Source organism: Dermacentor variabilis, chromosome 8 (assembly GCF_050947875.1).
Source record: "Dermacentor variabilis isolate Ectoservices chromosome 8, ASM5094787v1, whole genome shotgun sequence".
In the NCBI taxonomy this organism is placed as follows: domain Eukaryota; kingdom Metazoa; phylum Arthropoda; class Arachnida; order Ixodida; family Ixodidae; genus Dermacentor; species Dermacentor variabilis.
The window spans coordinates 114,633,154-114,641,133 of record NC_134575.1 but is presented as its reverse complement, the minus strand read 5'-3'; the positions used below and the strand labels follow the sequence as shown (position 1 = coordinate 114,641,133).

At 42.4% G+C, this 7,980-nt stretch overlaps 1 pseudogene; it reads left to right on the top strand.

Annotated features, from left to right (window-relative positions):
• The first annotated feature begins 1,705 nt into the window (after positions 1 to 1,705).
• Positions 1,706 to 2,869, top strand: LOC142591532 (uncharacterized; annotated as a pseudogene).
• The last annotated feature ends 5,111 nt before the right edge of the window (positions 2,870 to 7,980 follow it).

The following is a 7,980-nucleotide window of genomic DNA, read 5'->3' as shown; positions in this document are numbered from 1 at the left end:
CGGAAGATCACAATCTAATAGGCGTGAGCGCCTAAACAACTTCTTGGGTGCGGTTCACGCACTTTCAAGGCGTCCCCCATGCTCGACTTGATCTTGTGTATGTTTCGACGAATCTCTGGTCTAACATTCAAAACTACGCCGTGAAGCCTCTATTTTTGATAGACTGCTGTTTAGTAGCTGTTTCATGGGGTCCCCGAGAATGTCGCAAGTTTGCTCCAAACTGGGAACTGCGGAATCTTAATACAAAACTTTTGCGAGAGGACAGTTTTGTGAACAAAGTGAAAGGATTATGGCTAGAAATAACACAATGTCAACAGCTTCCTTTGTTTGCTCAATAGGAAATGTTCAAAAATAGAGTAAAAAATGAGGCGATTGCCATTTCATGTGAGCTGCCTCAGAGAAAAAAAGCTGAAAAGCATTACCTTCATGATCTACTTCACAAGCTGCACGCTTTCGAAAGCAAGGAACCAGCTTTGTATAGCGATGAAATAAATACAGTTCGTGCACAAATACAGAAATATGAGACGGAAGTGTGCAAAGGAGCAATGGTGCGTTCACGCATAGCTCGGTTCACAGAAGAGCCGCCCACAATAAGGGCTCTCGGTGATGAAAAGCGATACGCGCTTTCGAAGCAAATATTGGAAATTGAGTCTGGTGGGTCTATACACACAGAAACGTCCTAAATAATAACCCTGTTTGAAGCTCACTATAAAGATCTTTTCACTGCAGTTAAGCCTCAGAATGGATACGAAGAAAACGCTGATCAGTTTATTTCCCTTATGCCACACTTAGAAGAAGATGATCGACTCAGCGCTGATGGGCCAATAACTCGAGAAGAAATTAATTTTGCCGTCGAAACGCTGCAGATGAACAAGACGCCTGGTCCTGATGGCCTTATTGCTGAATTTGATAAAGCAACTGCAGGAATTCCTGTGTGCTTCTCTGGAGCAGCTTTTCGAGGAAGCCTACCAATATAGTGAGCTTCCTCCATCGTTCGATCAGGGTCACACAACCTTAATACCAAAGAGCACTGATGATAAAACAATAAAGAGAGTAAACGGTTATAGGCCGATATCGTTATGTAACGTGGATTACAACAGATTTGCAAAAGTACTAACAAAAAGATTGCAGACAGTCATTACTAAATTAGTAGGTGATCATCAAACATGCGGAATTCGAGGCCGCTCTATATAGACAAATGTTCATATCGCACGTTCACTCCTTGAGTGCATAGAGGGTAGTACGGATCAAGTAGCTCCCCCTTCTCCAGACTGACCTCGCCAAGGCCTTTGATAAGGTTCAACACGAATTTTTTGTTCCAGCTACTGCGACATATTCAATTAGGGGATGTATTGTACAATGGTATGGCACTTTATTATAAACATTGCACTACAAAGTTAATTGTGAACCGTACCCTCTCAGATATAATACAAGTACAGTCATCCGTTCGTAAGGGTTGTCCGCTCTCGCCTTTACTCTTCGCCATATACTTGGAACCGCTTTGCTTAAGCGTGCTTTGCGACTCGAGCATTAAAGGATACAGGTATGCCGATGAGGAAATTAAAGTCTTAGCTTATGCAGGAGACATTGCCTTCTTTGCGTTGATAAGCCAAGCATTACCAAGGCAATAAACGCTAATCTGCGTTTCTGTGAGACTGCAGGAGCTACTGTAAATTTTGACAAGAGTAGAGGCTTTTGGCTAGGCATGTGGGTGCTCACTCCCTCTGTATTCGCGAATATTCATTGCAATCAGTCTCCGGTGCGATATCTTGGAGCACCTCTCGATAACTTCCGTAATAGTTGACCTCATTGGACATCCACGATAACCACTATCCGTCGAAAGGTGACAACCTGGCAGGGACGTGATTTATCGATTTTTGCGAGAGCCAAGGCTTGCAATACATTTCTCGCTTCTAAGCTTCTTTATGTTCTGCAGGTCTTGCACTGCTCACGTGTCCATGACCAGGCATTTCACAGAATATCTGCATGTTTTATTTGGCATTCATCATGAGAAGCCATGAGAAGGGACAACCTTTTTCTCCCGCTTGAAAAGAGAGGGCTGGGTCTTGTGCATTTGTTTGTGCGATAATTGGTCATGCGCTTATTTTACCTTAAAAATGTCTGTCATCCATTCCTTCTCGCAGTTAATCGAACACGTCTTGCGTCACACCTCCCTTTTCTTTTTGTCACGACAAACTTTGCTGAAGAACTACCGTTATGGAGCTTCCTAAAGGAACTTGTCGACACTATTTAATTCCTAAAAGCCAGATTCACCCTTGAATATTTGTTTACCGTTAATCGCACGTCACTAAGTGTAGCACTTATAGATAACCTTTTCCCTGAATCTCTGTACCGAAATCCGTATCTGTCTCTATTTGGTCAAGATGCTCTTTGCCGTGTCCGTAGAATGGGCATTGCGCCAGCAGCGAAAACGCTTGTCTTTAAGCTGCACACCTCCACACTGCCAGTTAGAACGTGGCTTCAGGAAAAAGGACTGTATGTACCCTGGAATACAGATTATAGACTTTGCAATCAACTCGAGACAATAGAACGTTGCTTTATACTTTGTCGTGACGCCTTTCTTTTTTGGGACATTTTGCAAAGAACTATCAAAAAGGACTTTCCTCTCACATATTATGGTATCCGGTTCCTTCCTTTTAAAAAGACAGCCAGTAATACAGCATATGATTTGTTTATGTTATTAGGACTTTATTCATTATTGAGAAGTCGAATGATCGACAGACATGCCGAGCCACCTCACTCGACAAGGTCTATCTTCCGAGAAGAGACTGCTCAAGTCCGTAGTGTGGTGGCTACATATGATCCCGTGCCTGAATGGATTTCGCGTCTGGACGCTTGTGCTTGTTAGCCAGAATTTTGAACTGTCATTGGACTGTATACTATCTGTGAATTTGTTTCTCTTATATGTTCATATGTAATTTAACTGCATTGGTTTGACAGTACCGATAATTCCATGCAATAAAGCAAAGAAAAAGAGTGAGGAGTGGTGCAGGGGTAAGATGCCGGGCTCAGAATCGTGAGGTCACAAGCTTAAATCCTCGACGGGGACGTTTTTTTTTTACTTTTATTTTTTTCTTTATTGTACGAACAAATTTATATAGCCTTAAGGAGGTCTCTGTCAATTTTTAATTAAATATTTATGAAGAACTACAGAACTTTCTACTACAGGACGTCACATTACAGACAACAGAACTACGGAAACAACGTCTCAAAATACGACAGACTGAACTTTCCTGTTGTGTTTTTCAACTGGGAATGCCGCCAGTGAACGCCTTTGGAAGATAATTCTTTTTTAAAAATTATTTTCACGAGCAGGTTCTACCGCCTAAGGCTTGAAAGGAACGTAATTTATTTTGGTAGCTTGGTCTGCAAACAGTGCCCTATGTTCCGTGGAAGAAATCTCGCGCCGTTTAATTGTCATTGCTCTGTCGTGCTTACCGGGCTTGAGCGCGACTGTGCACCGTGCGAAACATGAACTTCTTTCCTTTCTGGAATTATGCTCAAACGGTGTTTGCTGCAAGCCAGGCATAACAGCTGGTGCTATAAAGCCTGGCTGCTTCTGGGTTTTCATATCGATTGGAAGGCAAAATGTGATTGCGTTATGTCGAGTAAAGGGCCAAATCTGCGCCCTGGGATGCTGTTAGAAGAAAAGTGCAGAAGCCATAGGTGTCTAGAAGAGTATACAAATGAAGTGCATGAAAACTGCCTTAGCCTCATTGAAGCAAACACTGCCCAGAATGCGCTGTTATGACACTTGAGGTATGTATGACTGCGGATCCATAAATAAGCATAATAAAATTAGTTAATGAACCGGCATGTGCTTCTCAGGAGCCCCGGTTTAATCCCATCATTGCGCAGCTGAAGAGATTTTTCTATTCAAAAGGCCGAAACCGATGTTGGACAGAACCCCACATACCTACAACAAAGTGCCTGCAAAGCAGATAATATTGTCTCGCAATAATAGCGAGACAACATGAGCAAACGCCACGGGCGCAGAAAGCCAATGTAGAAATGGTTGTCAGTTTCCCCAGTGCACTTCGTGGGTGCCACGTCGCATGGCAACAACTTGGGTATGAAGGATAATACGTACCATTTTTTCTTCATAGTATGCCGTCTCGGGGTTTTGAAGAGGTCCTCACACAAAAGGCTGCAATGTTCCCACACCGGAGAACAATAAATCAGTGGTGATGCCCTTCGCGGTAGTCGTCGTAATACGACCACCAGCCCACGCAGAATGGTTCATCTTGCAGAAACAATTTGGCTCATCAGACAACTATTTGCGGAGCTAACATCTACGATCCATGGCCAGCTACCTGCAAAAGGCTTCGCAGAACATTAGTTCCTACCAATTATAGAACAAGCTTGGTTCCCAGCAGTGTTAGAAATGTGCATATCTTAGAGTGATTACAATTACATGGACACTCTAGATGAATTCGCGCCATCGGCGCCGCCACCGCCATGCTGACCCACTATAGACGTCGCATGCGCGTTCCAGGCGTATTAGATTAGAAAAGCTCGAGAGACGTGATTGGTGCAGCAGCTTTGGCAGCAAAAACAATGAAGCCAAGTGAACATATCCTTACGCTTCGATCAATCTGCACTGCAGGAGCCGGGGCTGAGTTCTCTTTCTCAGTACTGCCATACGTGTTCTCCCAACAAACGCTGGCGTTCCTTCTTTGCAACTGTGCGGACACCACTCCGTCGTGCGTATAGTGGACTTAGTGGCGCGAATAATTGCTGCCATCAGTATCAACCTATTGTTATTTCCACTGCAGGACGAAGGCCTCTCCCAATGACCTCTGATTCCTGTCTCCTGCCTTGCGCTAGCCGATTCCTATATGCGCCGGCAAATTTTCTTATTTTATCACCCCGCCTAGTTTTCTGCTATGCTATAGTTTTCCGTGTCTAATAACTTTAATAATTCTTGTAAGCATGCAGTTTATTGCATTGGAGACATTGTGTCTTCTTACCTAACTCCTCCTTAACAGATAACTTTCTACTTTTTTTGTGTAGAACCCGTGTAGCTGACGAATATTTGTAGATATTTCCCAAGATATTCATGTATGCCTCCTGGATTCCTTGATTACGCAATGCTTCTGTGACTGCTGGTATCTCCACTGGATGAAACGCCTTTTCATAAGTTATGACACCGACATACAGAGGTTGATTCTACTCCGGACATTTCTCAATTACCTGATTAATGACGCGCATGTGATCTATTGCAGAATATTCCTTCCTGAAACCAGCTTCTTCTCTCGGTTGATTGAAGTCCAATGTTGGCTACGTTTTGTTGGAAAATGTACGGGTGAATATCTTATGTAATACTGAAAACAAGCTAATGGGCATATGACTTTTCAATTCTTTGTCGTCGTTTTTGTCATAGATTAGTATAATATCGGCATTCTTCTACCTCTCGGATACATTTGAAGTCGTGAGACATTGCATTTAAAGGGCCGATATCTAATAATAATAATAATAATAATAATAATAATAATGTTTATTTCCCATCAAGCAAGATGGAGGAGGCTGCAGGTAAAAGCTGCACGAACGAACGGCAGCTTGACAGGAGCCCGCAGCCCCCTCTACAAGGCGGCAGTAAAAGGGTTACAGAAAAGAACATCGAAAAACATACATAGGCACCGAAATGGACACCGGGAATGAACACAAAAATTATTCAATGAGAAAGATTAGCTACCTTATACATAGTGTTGTCGTATTGCAGCATTAGTTACTTTTAAAATATCAGTGGTAGTTTTGTTGTAATTATTCAGGAGAGTGGGCAGGGTGAAGGACAGTTTTTCTGTAGAGTAGTTAGCGCGAGGGGTTATAACATTCCATTTTTCTTTGTGCCGGGTAATGTGTATGGAAATGTTCTCTTTTAGTGATGATAAGTCGCGTAGAAACGTTCTATTATCAAATACTTCGCGTTTGAAGGCTAGTGTTAGCTTATAGTCATAAAGATTTTTGACTGGTATAATGTTTGTTTTTGAAAAAAACTGTGTGTATGGCTGTTATATGGTAAGTCATAAAGCAGTCTGACCATTTTTTTCTGGAGGACAAAAAGTTTCTGTAAGTTAGTTTGAGTAGTTGTGCCCCAAACCAATAAACAGTAATTTAGATTAGAGTAAAAAAGCGAATTATAGAGAAGTAGTTTGACCTTGAATGGCAGGCATGTCCTTAGGCGAGATAAGGCGCCAACTACACGAGTTAACTTGGTCAAAAGAGTGTCAATGTGGTTATCCCAAAGCATATTATCGGAAAATGTTACGCCAAGGATTTTAATCTGATCAGTTATTTGTAGTGGTTCGCCCCCATACGTTAAGTTTGCTGGAGCATTGAATTGTTTCGATTTCGGCCTAAATATGTTGTCTTTGTTGGTATATGTAACTATATGATATGATGATATCTCCTCCATTTTTAACAAATCAACTAATAGTCTAGCTTTTCCTGCCGATTTTCTCCGGGTCATGTCTAGCTAGGTACTTCCAACTTCGTCCCTTGGTATAGGAGGGTTCTCGGTATCCTGTTCATTAATACAACGAATGAAGGTAGCGTGGCTGTTCTGCGTACTGTACATGCAATTATAGAATTATTCTGCTGCTTTTAGTCTACGATCGAAATTGCTGATGACATTACTGTGATTATCTTTTAGTGCGCATACATTTCCTTGTCCAATGCCAAGTTTTCATGTCCCTGATTTCATCCTGTGGTCATTTTTTACTGCTTCATTTCCCACGTTATAATTTCGAAAAAGCCCTACTTTTTTTCTTCTTGTTGATGAGTTTTGAAAGATCAGTGAATTCTATCTTATCTCTTGAGCTAGACATATCCGTGCTTTTCCTTTTCTTTATTAGGTCCTTTGTTACTTGGGAAAGCTTACCTACTGGTTTTGCTCGTGCCTTAGTTCCCACTTCAATTGCTCCTTATGTTACGGTTTTATTCATTACCTCTGTCTTCATCTTCCTGTTCTTATGCCGCATGTTTGTTTGCGAGCACCAGCCTGAATTTGTCTAATTTTACTCTTACTTCGTCTAGGTTGGCCTGTTTCTTCATGACTATTTGTACTCTTACTTACTTCGAATTGAAATAAATCCTAGACCTATCTATTACTGTGGTGAGTGCGCTTTACTCTACTTAAGACTTCTACATCTTGCACTACGTAGGGACATGCAGAATGTGCCAAAGTTGGCTGAATGAATAGTACTCCTCAAGTCAGAAACCGCGCCGGTTCTCATTGTGTCTTATCTAATGCACCATTGAGATGCGATGCCTCCAACGCGGGTGGCGGCGCTCCCACATCGAGAGTTGCCATATCTCGGCGGACGAAGTACGAGTGGGAGGGGTGAGGCGTAGTGACGAGAGAGAGGAGAGAAGTTGGCGGCTAGCGACGCTGTCAGTGCCAGGAGCCACCAGTGTGCATGTGCATGAACGATGAAAAAAATACCTATTTCTTTTTTTCCCTGGCCGTGTCGTCATTAGCGAAGGGAAAGGTGCTGTATAATTTCCTGATACGGCTCGCCATATGGATGGAGCAACTGTGAAGGCTTGAGGCCTAGAACGGATCTAGAACCACGAGGGAAACAAATCAGCCTTCAAGATTAAGGCAATCGGACAACGCAAAAAGAACATGCGAACGAACTGCCAGGAATTAGAAGAATGTAGTTTGGTCTATTTAGTGCTATCCAATACAAAAAATAGCAAAAGCTGGGATATTTATCGATAGATTTACGCACAGGACACTCAGAAGATTTACACAGAGAATTTACTCAGACAAGAGACATTTGCTCAGAAATTTGTGCTGTCCCTGTTAATTTGTGATGGTTGGCAAGACTGTTCCCATTCCGCCAGGGTTATGAGAGGCTTAATAACTACTATCGGACGATTTCATGCCTCACAGCAGCCTTTCACTCGCGTCCTATGTCACCGTAACGTGTTTCGCCCACGTCTCACGAGAATAAA